General features: G+C 48.6%; 1 long non-coding RNA gene, 8 other non-coding genes and 2 pseudogenes across 9 annotated transcripts in view; 1 reads left to right on the plus strand and 10 right to left on the minus strand.

The window, feature by feature from the left end:
• The window catches only part of LOC128011370 (uncharacterized), a 214,116-nt gene that overhangs the window by 178,961 nt on the left and 13,630 nt on the right, over positions 1–21,525 (plus strand). The window lies entirely within an intron of this gene.
• On the minus strand, positions 624–787 carry LOC128012259 (U1 spliceosomal RNA). The gene has a single exon (XR_008182782.1). It is a non-coding gene; the product is annotated as a U1 spliceosomal RNA (small nuclear RNA).
• On the minus strand, positions 1,162–1,352 carry LOC128012519 (U2 spliceosomal RNA). The gene has a single exon (XR_008183043.1). It is a non-coding gene; the product is annotated as a U2 spliceosomal RNA (small nuclear RNA).
• Positions 2,812–2,975, minus strand: LOC128012260 (U1 spliceosomal RNA). The gene has a single exon (XR_008182783.1). It is a non-coding gene; the product is annotated as a U1 spliceosomal RNA (small nuclear RNA).
• Positions 3,350–3,524, minus strand: LOC128012657 (uncharacterized; annotated as a pseudogene).
• On the minus strand, positions 11,499–11,662 carry LOC128012261 (U1 spliceosomal RNA). The gene has a single exon (XR_008182784.1). It is a non-coding gene; the product is annotated as a U1 spliceosomal RNA (small nuclear RNA).
• On the minus strand, positions 12,042–12,232 carry LOC128012520 (U2 spliceosomal RNA). Its single transcript, XR_008183044.1, has one exon. It is a non-coding gene; the product is annotated as a U2 spliceosomal RNA (small nuclear RNA).
• On the minus strand, positions 13,692–13,855 carry LOC128012262 (U1 spliceosomal RNA). The gene has a single exon (XR_008182785.1). It is a non-coding gene; the product is annotated as a U1 spliceosomal RNA (small nuclear RNA).
• Positions 14,235–14,425, minus strand: LOC128012522 (U2 spliceosomal RNA). The gene has a single exon (XR_008183046.1). It is a non-coding gene; the product is annotated as a U2 spliceosomal RNA (small nuclear RNA).
• Positions 16,905–17,068, minus strand: LOC128012263 (U1 spliceosomal RNA). The gene has a single exon (XR_008182787.1). It is a non-coding gene; the product is annotated as a U1 spliceosomal RNA (small nuclear RNA).
• LOC128012658 (uncharacterized) lies at positions 17,443–17,617 on the minus strand (annotated as a pseudogene).

A 21,525-nucleotide genomic window follows, 5' to 3' on the forward strand; every position in this document is an offset into this window, starting at 1 on the left:
CTCAGATTGGCTCGTCGCTCTGACGAAATTTTCGGGTATTTTGGATTTTGTCGAAAACCTTCTTTTGCAACCTAGCGCCAGGTATTTGGCCCAGTCCCACCCAAATCAGCACAGAAAGCTTCTCTGGAGTCTGACTGTCAATAATCATCCAAAAAAAGAGGAAATTTCCATTCACCTTGGCGAGGGGACCTCAAAACGTGCTAAGGTGGCGTGTCCGAGGTGGCTCGAATGGCTATAACTCCGGGAAGGAGTGAGATCCCTTCACCCAAATCGGCACACCTGTGCAGGGGCTCAGTCCGAGGCCAGGTGAAAAAGGGCGCGGCGACAGGCCACTAGGTGGCGCTGTAAGCGACAACAAAATTAATACGAATTGAAAAAAAGGACAAACAAACAACATGGAGACAGATACAGCTAGGCTGCAGTCAGTCCAATCTACTTTCAAAGTAAGGTCTGCGCTATGTTCGAACTAAACTACCCACCAGGGTCTGATTTTTCAAGAGCGTAAGTGACTTTGTTTCACAGGCGCACAACACGTATCTCGCATGTGACAGAACTCCTCATTCTGAAATGGAAATAAATAAAAAACTGTAAAAACCTCTTCTGCTTTGTTTCACCAACAATTTCAGGGGAGAGCGCGAACGCAGTCCCCCACTACCATAAATTATGCAGTCGAGATTCCCGCATTTGGGGAATTCGCAGGGGTCAGCATGGCCGGAGTGCAATGGACAAGCCTCGCCCTGGGTGAACCGCCTTCTTGATCATGGTGTCTCCCCTGCCAGGTAAGTATGAAGGCCCAGGCGGTCAGCCAGAGGTCTGATTTGCATCTCTACCATCCTCACCAACGGTTAGCCCTCCGCCCCCGCTCCAGGAAAGGAAGGACGGGTGCCTTCCGTTACTGGCCTGGAAACTGCCAAGCTCATGGGCCGGTGCTTCCCAACGCCAGTTTTAGATGACTCTCTTTAAACAAACACACCTGATTCGATGCACCACCTCGTCTGTGAAAGACTTCAAGACCTCAGGTGGGTGCATCGTTAGTGGAAGAGTCCAAGACCCCAGGAGGACACATCAGGAAAAAAGTTTGCAATAAACCACAGCATCTGCAATGGCAGCTCTCATTCCTTGTTCTGCTATTCGACACAATAAATGGCAATCCCCAAAAAGGGAAAGCACACCGTTCCTGGAGACACTGCAATACCAGGCCGATGCATGGAGTGGACGGAGCAAGCCCCGGCTCCAGCTCCGTGATCTAAAAATCCATTTAATATGTAGTCCCCGGATGGGGGACGTATCAGATATTAAACTGATAAGAACAGATACTACACTTGATCTTAGCCAAAAGGCCGAGAAGCGATGCTGCTAAGACGCAGCAGGGAGGAAGCCGGACACGGCGATGCCCATCTCGGCTTTGGTAAGTTTTGGGAGACCTAAAAACGCTGGGGGATGGTGGTAGCCTCCCCTGTCTACAACGTCACCGGGCCTCGTCCCGATCGGCCTGACGGAAAGTACGGCATCGCTCGTAACTCCCAAACGGTTGGTCGCAGAGCCACGTGCCTTATGTCATCGGAATCCTTGGCTCGAGCCGAACGAGACGCAGGTCTCAGATTGGCTCGTCGCTCTGACGAAATTTTCGGGTATTTTGGATTTTGTCGAAAACCTTCTTTTGCAACCTAGCGCCAGGTATTTGGCCCAGTCCCACCCAAATCAGCACAGAAAGCTTCTCTGGAGTCTGACTGTCAATAATCATCCAAAAAAAGAGGAAATTTCCATTCACCTTGGCGAGGGGACCTCAAAACGTGCTAAGGTGGCGTGTCCGAGGTGGCTCGAATGGCTATAACTCCGGGAAGGAGTGAGATCCCTTCACCCAAATCGGCACACCTGTGCAGGGGCTCAGTCCGAGGCCAGGTGAAAAGGGGCGTGGCGACAGGCCAGTAGGTGGCGCCGTAAGCTGAAAAATAGGGAAAATGTAATGTAAAAAGACAATCAAACAAAGATGAAAACACCCGAAACACTGCGGGATCGTAGTACCCTCCCCTGTCTGCAACGTCACCGGGCCTTGTCCCGATCGGCCTGACGGTGGAACTGCAGCGACGGAAAGTACGGCATCGCTCGTAACTCCCAAACGGTTGGTCGCAGAGCCACGTGCCTTATGTCATCGGAATCCTTGGCTCGAGCCGAACGAGACGCAGGTCTCAGATTGGCTCGTCGCTCTGACGAAATTTTCGGGTATTTTGGATTTTGTCGAAAACCTTCTTTTGCAACCTAGCGCCAGGTATTTGGCCCAGTCCCACCCAAATCAGCACAGAAAGCTTCTCTGGAGTCTGACTGTCAATAATCATCCAAAAAAAGAGGAAATTTCCATTCACCTTGGCGAGGGGACCTCAAAACGTGCTAAGGTGGCGTGTCCGAGGTGGCTCGAATGGCTATAACTCCGGGAAGGAGTGAGATCCCTTCACCCAAATCGGCACACCTGTGCAGGGGCTCAGTCCGAGGCCAGGTGAAAAAGGGCGCGGCGACAGGCCACTAGGTGGCGCTGTAAGCGACAACAAAATTAATACGAATTGAAAAAAAGGACAAACAAACAACATGGAGACAGATACAGCTAGGCTGCAGTCAGTCCAATCTACTTTCAAAGTAAGGTCTGCGCTATGTTCGAACTAAACTACCCACCAGGGTCTGATTTTTCAAGAGCGTAAGTGACTTTGTTTCACAGGCGCACAACACGTATCTCGCATGTGACAGAACTCCCCATTCTGAAATGGAAATAAATAAAAAACTGTAAAAACCTCTTCTGCTTTGTTTCACCAACAATTTCAGGGGAGAGCGCGAACGCAGTCCCCCACTACCATAAATTATGCAGTCGAGATTCCCGCATTTGGGGAATTCGCAGGGGTCAGCATGGCCGGAGTGCAATGGACAAGCCTCGCCCTGGGTGAACCGCCTTCTTGATCATGGTGTCTCCCCTGCCAGGTAAGTATGAAGGCCCAGGCGGTCAGCCAGAGGTCTGATTTGCATCTCTACCATCCTCACCAACGGTTAGCCCTCCGCCCCCGCTCCAGGAAAGGAAGGACGGGTGCCTTCCGTTACTGGCCTGGAAACTGCCAAGCTCATGGGCCGGTGCTTCCCAACGCCAGTTTTAGATGACTCTCTTTAAACAAACACACCTGATTCGATGCACCACCTCGTCTGTGAAAGACTTCAAGACCTCAGGTGGGTGCATCGTTAGTGGAAGAGTCCAAGACCCCAGGAGGACACATCAGGAAAAAAGTTTGCAATAAACCACAGCATCTGCAATGGCAGCTCTCATTCCTTGTTCTGCTATTCGACACAATAAATGGCAATCCCCAAAAAGGGAAAGCACACCGTTCCTGGAGACACTGCAATACCAGGCCGATGCATGGAGTGGACGGAGCAAGCCCCGGCTCCAGCTCCGTGATCTAAAAATCCATTTAATATGTAGTCCCCGGATGGGGGACGTATCAGATATTAAACTGATAAGAACAGATTTTTTCTTTCGAAAAAGTTTTATTGTCACCATTTACATTTTTTCCATTTGCATTTTTTCTTTTTCACACAACATTTTCTTTTTAATCACACATTAAAACAAGCAATATAATATATAATAAATACACATGGTAAAATGAAATAAACAATCATTTTTAAAAAGCATTTGATTAAAACCACAGTGTTTTGCTTGTTTTTAAAAGTCCATTATTGAGGTGTGTTTAAAAGGTGCGGTCAGTTCCAAAGTAAAACACAAATTTTAAAAAAAGCAAACAAGCCTCGTATATATGTTAATAAAACCTCTTTCATAATAAAACAATAAAAAACACCAATTAAAAATCATCTGTTGTGCAAGACCGGGGGTGAGTCCTTATCAAGTGGGTCATCACCCCACTCTCCAGAACAGGGACATGAGATGCTACTTTATGGACTCAGCGGAGATCCCCTCTCCTCCGGCCCGCTGGCCCGCTGTTCCCGTAGCCAGAGTGGTGAGGGTGCATCTACGGGCGGCCAGGGTCGGTGCCTGCCGGGACCCTCTCCGTGCGACCCCGGCCCCCCCGTCCGAATATCGTCGTCCGGTACCCCTGCAGCATTGATGTTACCTTTAGCTCGCATGCATGGAGGGTTACCGTAACGCGCTTCCCCACCAGCAGGTTTCTGGTGGCCCAGATGGCATCCTTGATGACGTTGAGGGTGAGCCAGAGCGAGGTAAATTTCTGTGCCGTCAAGTCCTTCAAGCCCCGGCCCACCCCAAGGATGGCGAGCTGGTACCCGAACTGGGCCCCACCCGCTGGTAGGCACGGGAAATACAGGGGGCCGGTCTTGGCCCACAGGTCCCGCGCAGTGCTGCACTCCCAGAGCAGGTGGTGGACGGTCTCCGGAGAATTGCAGCCGGACCGCGGGCAGATGGGGTTTTTGGCCATGCCTCTGGAGTGCATAACCGCCCTGACCGGGAGGATCTCATGAGCCACCATCCACGATAAGTCCTTGTGCCTGTTCTGGAGAGCGGGGTGAGCCGCGTTCCGCCAAACCTGTTTGGCCTCACTTGGTGTGAGGCCCGGAACTGGACTCACCGGTTCCCGGTCCTGCACAACAGAGATGAGAGACTTGTGTTGAGTTAAAATGGTGACATCTTCACTCTCTAAAAGGTATTTCTTTAAAAACTTTTTTATAAAACTGTACTCTTTGGGCAAGTTAAAAGACACTGGGGTTTTCAAGTCCACTGGTAAAATTTTCAGTGTTCGTAGGTAAGACCCCATCCAAAATCGCGCCATTGCAGCCGTCTTGTTTTCTTTGGATGGGGTCGTGGCATAACTAATGTGCAGGGCGGTGAAGCGGCTGCCTAAAAACAGGTGGGGGTCTGGGAGGCCTTTTCCACCGTTCTCCGGCCTTTTCTTGATGGTCTCCCTCTTCAGGCGCTCCCACTTGGACCCCCACAGGAAGTAAAACACCGCCCTCTCCAGTTTCCCCAGGAACCACCGAGGGGGGCTAAAAACAGAACAGACAAGTAAAATCAGAGGTAAAATCACAGATTTAAAAATTAAAACCTTGCCTTCCATCGTCATCTGTCTTAGTCCCCAAAACCCCAGTCTTTTCCTAACTTTCCCTAACAAGTCAGTCCAGTTTTCCCGTCCACCCCCGTCTTTATCAAATTTAACGCCTAAAATCTTAAAATCGTTGTCTTTAAAAACCAAATCAAGTCCTCCTGTGTCCACGTCTCCCCACGGCCCGAAGAGCTGGGCCTCGGACTTGTTTCTATTGAGTTTGGCGCCCGAGGCCCGACCGTACCAGTCAGTCAAGTCCAGTGCTCTTCGTATTGATAAAACGTCTGTGGCTAAAAGAGTTACGTCGTCCATATATAAAACACAGGTCGCCGTCAGTCCCCCCGTCCCAGGAACGTCCAGTCCTTTGATCCATTTGTCCCTTCTCAAGATCTGTGCCAGTGGCTCGATGCAAGCCACATACAGAAGAGGAGATAAAGGACATCCCTGACGGACACCACTGTGTATGTTCACAGCTTTGGAAAGATGCCCATTTATTAGAATTTTGCTGACTATTCCCTTGTACAGCAGTCCCACCCAGGCTATAAACCTCTTTGGAAACCCCATTTTCTCCAGAACCTGGAAGAGGTACTGGTGCGAGACTCGATCAAATGCTTTTTCAAAATCTAAATTTAGGACTACTAGCCGAATATTTCTGTCTCTCGCGTAACAGATGGCGTCTCTAATCAGCACTAGGTTGTCTGTTATCTTTCTTCCGGGCACAGAACAAGCTTGATCCGGGTGAATCACGTCCTCTAAAACAGTTGACATGCGTGTTGCTAAAACTTTGCTAAAAAGTTTATAATCGAAATTTAAAAGTGTTATGGGTCTCCAGTTTTTTAAGTCAGTCCGGTCACCTTTTTTGTGAAGTAAAGAAACTATCCCTATTCTAAAACTGTCTGGAAGTCTGTCGAGGGTCTCAAACTCTTTAAAAACTGTCAAAAGCTCTTGTCCTAAAATGTCCCAAAATGTTAGATAAAACTCCAGGGGAAGTCCATCCACTCCTGGGGACTTCCCCTTTTTAAAACCTCCAAGAGCTTTTTGGGTTTCTAAAATGTTCAAATCTTGGGCTAAAATCTCATTTTGACAGTCGACCCTTTTCTCAACAAAATTTAAAACTTCTTTTACGGTGTCTGAGTGTACCTTTTTAAAACTATATAAAGCCCCATAAAATTTTTCCACATCCTCTAAAATCTCTTTTGTTGTGTTAACCTCCCTATCCCCTGTTTTAACCCTGGTTAACCCCCCACCCCTTGTTATTATTTTCTTAAAAAAATATCTGGTACACTTTTCCCCTTCTTCAATTTCTCTCTCTTTGCTTCTTAAAAGGACCCCTTTACTTTCTATATTGGCTAAAACTGACATTTCCTTTTTTACATCCTGGATTTCATTGTTAAAATCAAAACCATTATTTAAAAGATTAAAATACCTTTGTAGTCTTTTTTGCAACCCCAACATGCATTTCTTTTCCCTACTCTTCTTTTCTTTCCCTATCTTTCTAAAAAACTGTCTCGTCCGGTCCTTTACCATCTCCCACCACTGTGCACGTGTATCATAAAAGTCTTGGAGGGTCTGCCATTGGCTGAACTGTTCCCTATATTCTAAAATTACATTCTTGTCTTCCAACAGGGAACAGTTCAGCTTCCACAGCCCTCCCCCTACCGTCACACCCATGGGCAGTGAAAGGGTGCAAGACAGCATCATGTGATCAGAGAAAAAAAGGGGGGTTAATGTAGCATCGGTTGGCGGGCAGTCCCTTGTAAACACGTAGTCGATTCGAGAGGCTTTGGTACCATCACCACTGAACCAGGTGAAGCCCTCCTCTCTTTGATGCAAAATTTTAAAACAGTCGACTAAATTAAAATCTCTGACTAAACCCTGCAATAAAACCGACGTTTTGTCCACTCTAAAATCCTCCCCTACCCTTTTCCTGTCTGTTTTAGATAAAACACAATTAAAATCCCCTGCTACCATTAGGGGAGCCCTACCTAGCATGTGGGGTTGCAAGTCTTCTAAAAGCTCATATCTTTCGTTCTTTTCCGTAAAACCATATACATTAAGAACATTAAAATCCCTGTCTAAAAAGGTCAGATTTACTAAAAGTGCCCGGCCTTGCCTCACCACAGTGCTGCCCTTCACCAAGATGTTAGGATTATTAATTAAAACCGCAACTCCGTCGTTTTTGTTAAAATTTGATCCGCTCCATATGGAGGCTCCTGCGGACCATAGCTCTTCCATTTTTGTGTACCTAGTTAAAAAGGGCAGAGAACACTCTTGTAATAAAAACAAATCTGACTTAAAAGATTTTAAAAAGGACAAAATACTCTGTGCTCTAATGGTGGACCTCACACTTCTGACATTGATAGTAGAGATGGTGAGGGCCATGAGCAGTAGGGTTAAAAAGGTATGAGGCATTTAAAACAGAAGACAAGAAAAAGACTACAAAAATATGATTAAAATCATGTTACATCTTGTAGCATTTGTCTTTCCTTTTCCCCAGATGAGCTGAGGTCTGGAGGGCAAATGCCTGTCGCTTCAGAGGCCACAGAGGGAACCTCTTGTGGCTCCTTTGGCGATGATGCTGTTAGCTTAATGTGCAAAAAGGAAACCTCATTTGGGGACTCTAGGGGCCACATGCGCTCCAGATCTACCGAATCGGAACTATCGAGCTTATATGCTGCCCTAGATTTTTTCTCCTCCATTACAATCAGAGGAGACCCCGCAGGTCTTTTTTGCACCTGAGCATTAGGGAGTGAACACTCTGTCTCACTCCCGGTGGATTCTTCCACCCCATCCGAAACTGTTACCAGTGATTCTTCCTCACTTTCCTTTCCTTCCATTACCATTTCCTGTTCCGTTGCCTCCGCCCCTGTGGCCGCCCCACTTCCTCCTTCCTGCCCAATCCCTGAGGCCGGCTGGGAATTTGAAATTCCCGCCAAAACCTCAGGGACCGCCTCCTCTCTCCTTTGTTCCTTCGTTTGTTGCCCATGTGGGGCGGCCATTTTTAGCTTGTTGGCAAAACTTTTAGGGCAGTCTCTGTAGAGATGGTTTGTTTCTCCACAAAGATTGCACCGTCTGCCATTGGTACAGTCATCAAAACTGTGACCAATTTCTCTACACTTCCCACAGATTAACTCTTGGCATGCTTCAGATAAATGACCAAACCTTCCACACTTTCTGCAGAGTTTGGGCATTCCTTGATAATGTATGTAGCCTCTGTTCTCTCCGAGCACAATCATGGAAGGCAGATGCTTCAGGCCCTGGTAGCCCCCAGCGTCTTCCCATTGTTTAATGGGAATTCGCCAGGAGCATGTCCAAATGCCATCTTCATCTAACACTTTGACAGGCTGGCCTCGAACAGTGCAAAATCTACCCAACCAAACACAAATATCATCTCCAGTCACGGTTTCATTGAACATCCTGACAATCACAGTTTTAAGTGTGTTATCAGAAAGTTTCTCAACAGTGAACATGGAAAACTGGGCTTTAACTGATTCAAACCTTTGCCAAAAGTCACTAAGTAGGGAAGCGGTTTTAAAACTAACATCAAATCCTTTGTTCAAGGGCAGAGTCATCAAACAATTCAGGTCGTCACATTTAAAAGCTAAGGTCTTTTGGATCAGCTTCCTGGAAAAGTCCATACGGGACATTCCCAGGAGCTTCCCCTCACCCTGCCTGAATAAAAAACGCACGCTGTGGTGCCTCCGCACGCCGGCACGGGCAGCCGACATGATAGAGGCACCAACAGCCTAAAAACTTAAAACAACAATAAATACAACAATAAATAACAAAATAAATAATTAAAAGACCTTACCTTAAAACTTGTTGGAGCCCGAAGCAGCAGAGTTCAATATACCTCCCGAAGTTGTGTGACTCAAGATATGAAGGGATCTCAAGTCAGGAAACCTCCAAGAGGCGATCGCAGTCTCAACCGTCCGACAAGATACTTGATCTTAGCCAAAAGGCCGAGAAGCGATGCTGCTAAGACGCAGCAGGGAGGAAGCCGGACACGGCGATGCCCATCTCGGCTTTGGTAAGTTTTGGGAGACCTAAAAACGCTGGGGGATGGTGGTAGCCTCCCCTGTCTACAACGTCACCGGGCCTCGTCCCGATCGGCCTGACGGAAAGTACGGCATCGCTCGTAACTCCCAAACGGTTGGTCGCAGAGCCACGTGCCTTATGTCATCGGAATCCTTGGCTCGAGCCGAACGAGACGCAGGTCTCAGATTGGCTCGTCGCTCTGACGAAATTTTCGGGTATTTTGGATTTTGTCGAAAACCTTCTTTTGCAACCTAGCGCCAGGTATTTGGCCCAGTCCCACCCAAATCAGCACAGAAAGCTTCTCTGGAGTCTGACTGTCAATAATCATCCAAAAAAAGAGGAAATTTCCATTCACCTTGGCGAGGGGACCTCAAAACGTGCTAAGGTGGCGTGTCCGAGGTGGCTCGAATGGCTATAACTCCGGGAAGGAGTGAGATCCCTTCACCCAAATCGGCACACCTGTGCAGGGGCTCAGTCCGAGGCCAGGTGAAAAGGGGCGTGGCGACAGGCCAGTAGGTGGCGCCGTAAGCTGAAAAATAGGGAAAATGTAATGTAAAAAGACAATCAAACAAAGATGAAAACACCCGAAACACTGCGGGATCGTAGTACCCTCCCCTGTCTGCAACGTCACCGGGCCTTGTCCCGATCGGCCTGACGGTGGAACTGCAGCGACGGAAAGTACGGCATCGCTCGTAACTCCCAAACGGTTGGTCGCAGAGCCACGTGCCTTATGTCATCGGAATCCTTGGCTCGAGCCGAACGAGACGCAGGTCTCAGATTGGCTCGTCGCTCTGACGAAATTTTCGGGTATTTTGGATTTTGTCGAAAACCTTCTTTTGCAACCTAGCGCCAGGTATTTGGCCCAGTCCCACCCAAATCAGCACAGAAAGCTTCTCTGGAGTCTGACTGTCAATAATCATCCAAAAAAAGAGGAAATTTCCATTCACCTTGGCGAGGGGACCTCAAAACGTGCTAAGGTGGCGTGTCCGAGGTGGCTCGAAAAGGGGCGTGGCGACAGGCCAGTAGGTGGCGCCGTAAGCTGAAAAATAGGGAAAATGTAATGTAAAAAGACAATCAAACAAAGATGAAAACACCCGAAACACTGCGGGATCGTAGTACCCTCCCCTGTCTGCAACGTCACCGGGCCTTGTCCCGATCGGCCTGACGGTGGAACTGCAGCGACGGAAAGTACGGCATCGCTCGTAACTCCCAAACGGTTGGTCGCAGAGCCACGTGCCTTATGTCATCGGAATCCTTGGCTCGAGCCGAACGAGACGCAGGTCTCAGATTGGCTCGTCGCTCTGACGAAATTTTCGGGTATTTTGGATTTTGTCGAAAACCTTCTTTTGCAAACTAGCGCCAGGTATTTGGCCCAGTCCCACCCAAATCAGCACAGAAAGCTTCTCTGGAGTCTGACTGTCAATAATCATCCAAAAAAAGAGGAAATTTCCATTCACCTTGGCGAGGGGACCTCAAAACGTGCTAAGGTGGCGTGTCCGAGGTGGCTCGAAAAGGGGCGTGGCGACAGGCCAGTAGGTGGCGCCGTAAGCTGAAAAATAGGGAAAATGTAATGTAAAAAGACAATCAAACAAAGATGAAAACACCCGAAACACTGCGGGATCGTAGTACCCTCCCCTGTCTGCAACGTCACCGGGCCTTGTCCCGATCGGCCTGACGGTGGAACTGCAGCGACGGAAAGTACGGCATCGCTCGTAACTCCCAAACGGTTGGTCGCAGAGCCACGTGCCTTATGTCATCGGAATCCTTGGCTCGAGCCGAACGAGACGCAGGTCTCAGATTGGCTCGTCGCTCTGACGAAATTTTCGGGTATTTTGGATTTTGTCGAAAACCTTCTTTTGCAACCTAGCGCCAGGTATTTGGCCCAGTCCCACCCAAATCAGCACAGAAAGCTTCTCTGGAGTCTGACTGTCAATAATCATCCAAAAAAAGAGGAAATTTCCATTCACCTTGGCGAGGGGACCTCAAAACGTGCTAAGGTGGCGTGTCCGAGGTGGCTCGAATGGCTATAACTCCGGGAAGGAGTGAGATCCCTTCACCCAAATCGGCACACCTGTGCAGGGGCTCAGTCCGAGGCCAGGTGAAAAAGGGCGCGGCGACAGGCCACTAGGTGGCGCTGTAAGCGACAACAAAATTAATACGAATCGAAAAAAAGGACAAACAAACAACATGGAGACAGATACAGCTAGGCTGCAGTCAGTCCAATCTACTTTCAAAGTAAGGTCTGCGCTATGTTCGAACTAAACTACCCACCAGGGTCTGATTTTTCAAGAGCGTAAGTGACTTTGTTTCACAGGCGCACAACACGTATCTCGCATGTGACAGAACTCCCCATTCTGAAATGGAAATAAATAAAAAACTGTAAAAACCTCTTCTGCTTTGTTTCACCAACAATTTCAGGGGAGAGCGCGAACGCAGTCCCCCACTACCATAAATTATGCAGTCGAGATTCCCGCATTTGGGGAATTCGCAGGGGTCAGCATGGCCGGAGTGCAATGGACAAGCCTCGCCCTGGGTGAACCGCCTTCTTGATCATGGTGTCTCCCCTGCCAGGTAAGTATGAAGGCGCAGGCGGTCAGCCAGAGGTCTGATTTGCATCTCTACCATCCTCACCAACGGTTAGCCCTCCGCCCCCGCTCCAGGAAAGGAAGGACGGGTGCCTTCCGTTACTGGCCTGGAAACTGCCAAGCTCATGGGCCGGTGCTTCCCAACGCCAGTTTTAGATGACTCTCTTTAAACAAACACACCTGATTCGATGCACCACCTCGTCTAGATGCACCACCACTTCAAGACCTCAGGTGGGTGCATCGTTAGTGGAAGAGTCCAAGACCCCAGGAGGACACATCAGGAAAAAAGTTTGCAATAAACCACAGCATCTGCAATGGCAGCTCTCATTCCTTGTTCTGCTATTCGACACAATAAATGGCAATCCCCAAAAAGGGAAAGCACACCGTTCCTGGAGACACTGCAATACCAGGCCGATGCATGGAGTGGACGGAGCAAGCCCCGGCTCCAGCTCCGTGATCTAAAAATCCATTTAATATGTAGTCCCCGGATGGGGGACGTATCAGATATTAAACTGATAAGAACAGATACTACACTTGATCTTAGCCAAAAGGCCGAGAAGCGATGCTGCTAAGACGCAGCAGGGAGGAAGCCGGACACGGCGATGCCCATCTCGGCTTTGGTAAGTTTTGGGAGACCTAAAAACGCTGGGGGATGGTGGTAGCCTCCCCTGTCTACAACGTCACCGGGCCTCGTCCCGATCGGCCTGACGGAAAGTACGGCATCGCTCGTAACTCCCAAACGGTTGGTCGCAGAGCCACGTGCCTTATGTCATCGGAATCCTTGGCTCGAGCCGAACGAGACGCAGGTCTCAGATTGGCTCGTCGCTCTGACGAAATTTTCGGGTATTTTGGATTTTGTCGAAAACCTTCTTTTGCAACCTAGCGCCAGGTATTTGGCCCAGTCCCACCCAAATCAGCACAGAAAGCTTCTCTGGAGTCTGACTGTCAATAATCATCCAAAAAAAGAGGAAATTTCCATTCACCTTGGCGAGGGGACCTCAAAACGTGCTAAGGTGGCGTGTCCGAGGTGGCTCGAATGGCTATAACTCCGGGAAGGAGTGAGATCCCTTCACCCAAATCGGCACACCTGTGCAGGGGCTCAGTCCGAGGCCAGGTGAAAAGGGGCGTGGCGACAGGCCAGTAGGTGGCGCCGTAAGCTGAAAAATAGGGAAAATGTAATGTAAAAAGACAATCAAACAAAGATGAAAACACCCGAAACACTGCGGGATCGTAGTACCCTCCCCTGTCTGCAACGTCACCGGGCCTTGTCCCGATCGGCCTGACGGTGGAACTGCAGCGACGGAAAGTACGGCATCGCTCGTAACTCCCAAACGGTTGGTCGCAGAGCCACGTGCCTTATGTCATCGGAATCCTTGGCTCGAGCCGAACGAGACGCAGGTCTCAGATTGGCTCGTCGCTCTGACGAAATTTTCGGGTATTTTGGATTTTGTCGAAAACCTTCTTTTGCAACCTAGCGCCAGGTATTTGGCCCAGTCCCACCCAAATCAGCACAGAAAGCTTCTCTGGAGTCTGACTGTCAATAATCATCCAAAAAAAGAGGAAATTTCCATTCACCTTGGCGAGGGGACCTCAAAACGTGCTAAGGTGGCGTGTCCGAGGTGGCTCGAATGGCTATAACTCCGGGAAGGAGTGAGATCCCTTCACCCAAATCGGCACACCTGTGCAGGGGCTCAGTCCGAGGCCAGGTGAAAAAGGGCGCGGCGACAGGCCACTAGGTGGCGCTGTAAGCGACAACAAAATTAATACGAATCGAAAAAAAGGACAAACAAACAACATGGAGACAGATACAGCTAGGCTGCAGTCAGTCCAATCTACTTTCAAAGTAAGGTCTGCGCTATGTTCGAACTAAACTACCCACCAGGGTCTGATTTTTCAAGAGCGTAAGTGACTTTGTTTCACAGGCGCACAACACGTATCTCGCATGTGACAGAACTCCCCATTCTGAAATGGAAATAAATAAAAAACTGTAAAAACCTCTTCTGCTTTGTTTCACCAACAATTTCAGGGGAGAGCGCGAACGCAGTCCCCCACTACCATAAATTATGCAGTCGAGATTCCCGCATTTGGGGAATTCGCAGGGGTCAGCATGGCCGGAGTGCAATGGACAAGCCTCGCCCTGGGTGAACCGCCTTCTTGATCATGGTGTCTCCCCTGCCAGGTAAGTATGAAGGCGCAGGCGGTCAGCCAGAGGTCTGATTTGCATCTCTACCATCCTCACCAACGGTTAGCCCTCCGCCCCCGCTCCAGGAAAGGAAGGACGGGTGCCTTCCGTTACTGGCCTGGAAACTGCCAAGCTCATGGGCCGGTGCTTCCCAACGCCAGTTTTAGATGACTCTCTTTAAACAAACACACCTGATTCGATGCACCACCTCGTCTAGATGCACCACCACTTCAAGACCTCAGGTGGGTGCATCGTTAGTGGAAGAGTCCAAGACCCCAGGAGGACACATCAGGAAAAAAGTTTGCAATAAACCACAGCATCTGCAATGGCAGCTCTCATTCCTTGTTCTGCTATTCGACACAATAAATGGCAATCCCCAAAAAGGGAAAGCACACCGTTCCTGGAGACACTGCAATACCAGGCCGATGCATGGAGTGGACGGAGCAAGCCCCGGCTCCAGCTCCGTGATCTAAAAATCCATTTAATATGTAGTCCCCGGATGGGGGACGTATCAGATATTAAACTGATAAGAACAGATACTACACTTGATCTTAGCCAAAAGGCCGAGAAGCGATGCTGCTAAGACGCAGCAGGGAGGAAGCCGGACACGGCGATGCCCATCTCGGCTTTGGTAAGTTTTGGGAGACCTAAAAACGCTGGGGGATGGTGGTAGCCTCCCCTGTCTACAACGTCACCGGGCCTCGTCCCGATCGGCCTGACGGAAAGTACGGCATCGCTCGTAACTCCCAAACGGTTGGTCGCAGAGCCACGTGCCTTATGTCATCGGAATCCTTGGCTCGAGCCGAACGAGACGCAGGTCTCAGATTGGCTCGTCGCTCTGACGAAATTTTCGGGTATTTTGGATTTTGTCGAAAACCTTCTTTTGCAACCTAGCGCCAGGTATTTGGCCCAGTCCCACCCAAATCAGCACAGAAAGCTTCTCTGGAGTCTGACTGTCAATAATCATCCAAAAAAAGAGGAAATTTCCATTCACCTTGGCGAGGGGACCTCAAAACGTGCTAAGGTGGCGTGTCCGAGGTGGCTCGAATGGCTATAACTCCGGGAAGGAGTGAGATCCCTTCACCCAAATCGGCACACCTGTGCAGGGGCTCAGTCCGAGGCCAGGTGAAAAGGGGCGTGGCGACAGGCCAGTAGGTGGCGCCGTAAGCTGAAAAATAGGGAAAATGTAATGTAAAAAGACAATCAAACAAAGATGAAAACACCCGAAACACTGCGGGATCGTAGTACCCTCCCCTGTCTGCAACGTCACCGGGCCTTGTCCCGATCGGCCTGACGGTGGAACTGCAGCGACGGAAAGTACGGCATCGCTCGTAACTCCCAAACGGTTGGTCGCAGAGCCACGTGCCTTATGTCATCGGAATCCTTGGCTCGAGCCGAACGAGACGCAGGTCTCAGATTGGCTCGTCGCTCTGACGAAATTTTCGGGTATTTTGGATTTTGTCGAAAACCTTCTTTTGCAACCTAGCGCCAGGTATTTGGCCCAGTCCCACCCAAATCAGCACAGAAAGCTTCTCTGGAGTCTGACTGTCAATAATCATCCAAAAAAAGAGGAAATTTCCATTCACCTTGGCGAGGGGACCTCAAAACGTGCTAAGGTGGCGTGTCCGAGGTGGCTCGAAAAGGGGCGTGGCGACAGGCCAGTAGGTGGCGCCGTAAGCTGAAAAATAGGGAAAATGTAATGTAAAAAGACAATCAAACAAAGATGAAAACACCCGAAACACTGCGGGATCGTAGTACCCTCCCCTGTCTGCAACGTCACCGGGCCTTGTCCCGATCGGCCTGACGGTGGAACTGCAGCGACGGAAAGTACGGCATCGCTCGTAACTCCCAAACGGTTGGTCGCAGAGCCACGTGCCTTATGTCATCGGAATCCTTGGCTCGAGCCGAACGAGACGCAGGTCTCAGATTGGCTCGTCGCTCTGACGAAATTTTCGGGTATTTTGGATTTTGTCGAAAACCTTCTTTTGCAACCTAGCGCCAGGTATTTGGCCCAGTCCCACCCAAATCAGCACAGAAAGCTTCTCTGGAGTCTGACTGTCAATAATCATCCAAAAAAAGAGGAAATTTCCATTCACCTTGGCGAGGGGACCTCAAAACGTGCTAAGGTGGCGTGTCCGAGGTGGCTCGAAAAGGGGCGTGGCGACAGGCCAGTAGGTGGCGCCGTAAGCTGAAAAATAGGGAAAATGTAATGTAAAAAGACAATCAAACAAAGATGAAAACACCCGAAACACTGCGGGATCGTAGTACCCTCCCCTGTCTGCAACGTCACCGGGCCTTGTCCCGATCGGCCTGACGGTGGAACTGCAGCGACGGAAAGTACGGCATCGCTCGTAACTCCCAAACGGTTGGTCGCAGAGCCACGTGCCTTATGTCATCGGAATCCTTGGCTCGAGCCGAACGAGACGCAGGTCTCAGATTGGCTCGTCGCTCTGACGAAATTTTCGGGTATTTTGGATTTTGTCGAAAACCTTCTTTTGCAACCTAGCGCCAGGTATTTGGCCCAGTCCCACCCAAATCAGCACAGAAAGCTTCTCTGGAGTCTGACTGTCAATAATCATCCAAAAAAAGAGGAAATTTCCATTCACCTTGGCGAGGGGACCTCAAAACGTGCTAAGGTGGCGTGTCCGAGGTGGCTCGAATGGCTATAACTCCGGGAAGGAGTGAGATCCCTTCACCCAAATCGGCACACCTGTGCAGGGGCTCAGTCCGAGGCCAGGTGAAAAAGGGCGCGGCGACAGGCCACTAGGTGGCGCTGTAAGCGACAACAAAATTAATACGAATCGAAAAAAAGGACAAACAAACAACATGGAGACAGATACAGCTAGGCTGCAGTCAGTCCAATCTACTTTCAAAGTAAGGTCTGCGCTATGTTCGAACTAAACTACCCACCAGGGTCTGATTTTTCAAGAGCGTAAGTGACTTTGTTTCACAGGCGCACAACACGTATCTCGCATGTGACAGAACTCCCCATTCTGAAATGGAAATAAATAAAAAACTGTAAAAACCTCTTCTGCTTTGTTTCACCAACAATTTCAGGGGAGAGCGCGAACGCAGTCCCCCACTACCATAAATTATGCAGTCGAGATTCCCGCATTTGGGGAATTCGCAGGGGTCAGCATGGCCGGAGTGCAATGGACAAGCCTCGCCCTGGGTGAACCGCCTTCTTGATCATGGTGTCTCCCCTGCCAGGTAAGTATGAAGGCCCAGGCGGTCAGCCAGAGGTCTGATTTGCATCTCTACCATCCTCACCAACGGTTAGCCCTCCGCCCCCGCTCCAGGAAAGGAAGGACGGGTGCCTTCCGTTACTGGCCTGGAAACTGCCAAGCTCATGGGCCGGTGCTTCCCAACGCCAGTTTTAGATGACTCTCTTTAAACAAACACACCTGATTCGATGCACCACCTCGTCTGTGAAAGACTTCAAGACCTCAGGTGGGTGCATCGTTAGTGGAAGAGTCCAAGACCCCAGGAGGACACATCAGGAAAAAAGTTTGCAATAAACCACAGCATCTGCAATGGCAGCTCTCATTCCTTGTTCTGCTATTCGACACAATAAATGGCAATCCCCAAAAAGGGAAAGCACACCGTTCCTGGAGACACTGCAATACCAGGCCGATGCATGGAGTGGACGGAGCAAGCCCCGGCTCCAGCTCCGTGATCTAAAAATCCATTTAATATGTAGTCCCCGGATGGGGGACGTATCAGATATTAAACTGATAAGAACAGATTTTTTCTTTCGAAAAAGTTTTATTGTCACCATTTACATTTTTTCCATTTGCATTTTTTCTTTTTCACACAACATTTTCTTTTTAATCACACATTAAAACAAGCAATATAATATATAATAAATACACATGGTAAAATGAAAGAAAACAATCATTTTTAAAAAGCATTTGATTAAAACCACAGTGTTTTGCTTGTTTTTAAAAGTCCATTATTGAGGTGTGTTTAAAAGGTGCGGTCAGTTCCAAAAGTAAAATACAAATTTTTAAAAAAAGCAAACAAGCCTCGTATATATATATGTTAATAAAACCTCTTTCATAATAAAACAATAAAAAACACCAATTAAAAATCATCTATTGTGCAAGACCGGGGGTGAGTCCTTATCAAGTGGGTCATCACCCCACTCTCCAGAACAGGGACATGAGATGCTACTTTATGGACTCAGCGGAGATCCCCTCTCCTCCGGCCCGCTGGCCCGCTGTTCCCGTAGCCAGAGTGGTGAGGGTGCATCTACGGGCGGCCAGGGTCGGTGCCTGCCGGGACCCTCTCCGTGCGACCCCGGCCCCCCCGTCCGAATATCGTCGTCCGGTACCCCTGCAGCATTGATGTTACCTTTAGCTCGCATGCATGGAGGGTTACCGTAACGCGCTTCCCCACCAGCAGGTTTCTGGTGGCCCAGATGGCATCCTTGATGACGTTGAGGGTGAGCCAGAGCGAGGTAAATTTCTGTGCCGTCAAGTCCTTCAAGCCCCGGCCCACCCCAAGGATGGCGAGCTGGTACCCGAACTGGGCCCCACCCGCTGGTAGGCACGGGAAATACAGGGGGCCGGTCTTGGCCCACAGGTCCCGCGCAGTGCTGCACTCCCAGAGCAGGTGGTGGACGGTCTCTGGGGAATTGCAGCCGGACCGCGGGCAGATGGGGTTTTTGGCCATGCCTCTGGAGTGCATAACCGCCCTGACCGGGAGGATCTCATGAGCCACCATCCACGATAAGTCCTTGTGCCTGTTCTGGAGAGCGGGGTGAGCCGCGTTCCGCCAAACTTGTTTGGCCTCACTTGGTGTGAGGCCCGGAACTGGACTCACCGGTTCCCGGTCCTGCACAACAGAGATGAGAGACTTGTGTTGAGTTAAAATGGTGACATCTTCACTCTCTAAAAGGTATTTCTTTAAAAACTTTTTTATAAAACTGTACTCTTTGGGCAAGTTAAAAGACACTGGGGTTTTCAAGTCCACTGGTAAAATTTTCAGTGTTCGTAGGTAAGACCCCATCCAAAATCGCGCCATTGCAGCCGTCTTGTTTTCTTTGGATGGGGTCGTGGCATAACTAATGTGCAGGGCGGTGAAGCGGCTGCCTAAAAACAGGTGGGGGTCTGGGAGGCCTTTTCCACCGTTCTCCGGCCTTTTCTTGATGGTCTCCCTCTTCAGGCGCTCCCACTTGGACCCCCACAGGAAGTAAAACACCGCCCTCTCCAGTTTCCCCAGGAACCACAGAGGGGGGCTAAAAACAGAACAGACAAGTAAAATCAGAGGTAAAATCACAGATTTAAAAATTAAAACCTTGCCTTCCATCGTCATCTGTCTTAGTCCCCAAAACCCCAGTCTTTTCCTAACTTTCCCTAACAAGTCAGTCCAGTTTTCCCGTCCACCCCCGTCTTTATCAAATTTAACGCCTAAAATCTTAAAATCGTTGTCTTTAAAAACCAAATCAAGTCCTCCTGTGTCCACGTCTCCCCACGGCCCGAAGAGCTGGGCCTCGGACTTGTTTCTATTGAGTTTGGCGCCCGAGGCCCGACCGTACCAGTCAGTCAAGTCCAGTGCTCTTCGTATTGATAAAACGTCTGTGGCTAAAAGAGTTACGTCGTCCATATATAAAACACAGGTCGCCGTCAGTCCCCCCGTCCCAGGAACGTCCAGTCCTTTGATCCATTTGTCCCTTCTCAAGATCTGTGCCAGTGGCTCGATGCAAGCCACATACAGAAGAGGAGATAAAGGACATCCCTGACGGACACCACTGTGTATGTTCACAGCTTTGGAAAGATGCCCATTTATTAGAATTTTGCTGACTATTCCCTTGTACAGCAGTCCCACCCAGGCTATAAACCTCTTTGGAAACCCCATTTTCTCCAGAACCTGGAAGAGGTACTGCTGCGAGACTCGATCAAATGCTTTTTCAAAATCTAAATTTAGGACTACTAGCCGAATATTTCTGTCTCTCGCGTAACAGATGGTGTCTCTAATCAGCACTAGGTTGTCTGTTATCTTTCTTCCGGGCACAGAACAAGCTTGATCCGGGTGAATCACGTCCTCTAAAACAGTTGACATGCGTGTTGCTAAAACTTTGCTAAAAAGTTTATAATCGAAATTTAAAAGTGTTATGGGTCTCCAGTTTTTTAAGTCAGTCCGGTCACCTTTTTTGTGAAGTAAAGAAACTATCCCTATTCTAAAACTGTCTGGAAGTCTGTCGAGGGTCTCAAACTCTTTAAAAACTGTCAAAAGCTCTTGTCCTAAAATGTCCCAAAATGTTAGATAAAACTCCAGGGGAAGTCCATCCACTCCTGGGGACTTCCCCCTTTTAAAACCTCCAAGAGCTTTTTGGGTTTCTAAAATGTTCAAATCTTGGGCTAAAATCTCATTTTGACAGTCGACCCTTTTCTCAACAAAATTTAAAACTTCTTTTACGGTGTCTGAGTGTACCTTTTTAAAACTATATAAAGCCCCATAAAATTTTTCCACATCCTCTAAAATCTCTTTTGTTGTGTTAACCTCCCTATCCCCTGTTTTAACCCTGGTTAACCCCCCACCCCTTGTTATTATTTTCTTAAAAAAATATCTGGTACACTTTTCCCCTTCTTCAATTTCTCTCTCTTTGCTTCTTAAAAGGACCCCTTTACTTTCTATATTGGCTAAAACTGACATTTCCTTTTTTACATCCTGGATTTCAGTGTTAAAATCAAAACCATTATTTAAAAGATTAAAATACCTTTGTAGTCTTTTTTGCAACCCCAACATGCATTTCTTTTCCCTACTCTTCTTTTCTTTCCCTATCTTTCTAAAAAACTGTCTCGTCCGGTCCTTTACCATCTCCCACCACTGTGCACGTGTATCATAAAAGTCTTGGAGGGTCTGCCATTGGCTGAACTGTTCCCTATATTCTAAAATTACATTCTTGTCTTCCAACAGGGAACAGTTCAGCTTCCACAGCCCTCCCCCTACCGTCACACCCATGGGCAGTGAAAGGGTGCAAGACAGCATCATGTGATCAGAGAAAAAAAGGGGGGTTAATGTAGCATCGGTTGGCGGGCAGTCCCTTGTAAACACGTAGTCGATTCGAGAGGCTTTGGTACCGTCACCACTGAACCAGGTGAAGCCCTCCTCTCTTTGATGCAAAATTTTAAAACAGTCGACTAAATTAAAATCTCTGACTAAACCCTGCAATAAAACCGACGTTTTGTCCACTCTGAAATCCTCCCCTACCCTTTTCCTGTCTGTTTTAGATAAAACACAATTAAAATCCCCTGCTACCATTAGGGGAGCCCTACCTAGCATGTGGGGTTGCAAGTCTTCTAAAAGCTCATATCTTTCGTTCTTTTCCGTAAAACCATATACATTAAGAACATTAAAATCCCTGTCTAAAAAGGTCAGATTTACTAAAAGTGCCCGGCCTTGCCTCACCACAGTGCTGCCCTTCACCAAGATGTTAGGATTATTAATTAAAACCGCAACTCCGTCGTTTTTGTTAAAATTTGATCCGCTCCATATGGAGGCTCCTGCGGACCATAGCTCTTCCATTTTTGTGTACCTAGTTAAAAAGGGCAGAGAACACTCTTGTAATAAAAACAAATCTGACTTAAAAGATTTTAAAAGGGACAAAATACTCTGTGCTCTAATGGTGGACCTCACACTTCTGACATTGATAGTAGAGATGGTGAGGGCC

The sequence above is a fragment of the Carassius gibelio genome, chromosome B23 (genome assembly GCF_023724105.1).
Source record: "Carassius gibelio isolate Cgi1373 ecotype wild population from Czech Republic chromosome B23, carGib1.2-hapl.c, whole genome shotgun sequence".
NCBI classification, from domain to species: Eukaryota; Metazoa; Chordata; class Actinopteri; order Cypriniformes; family Cyprinidae; genus Carassius; species Carassius gibelio.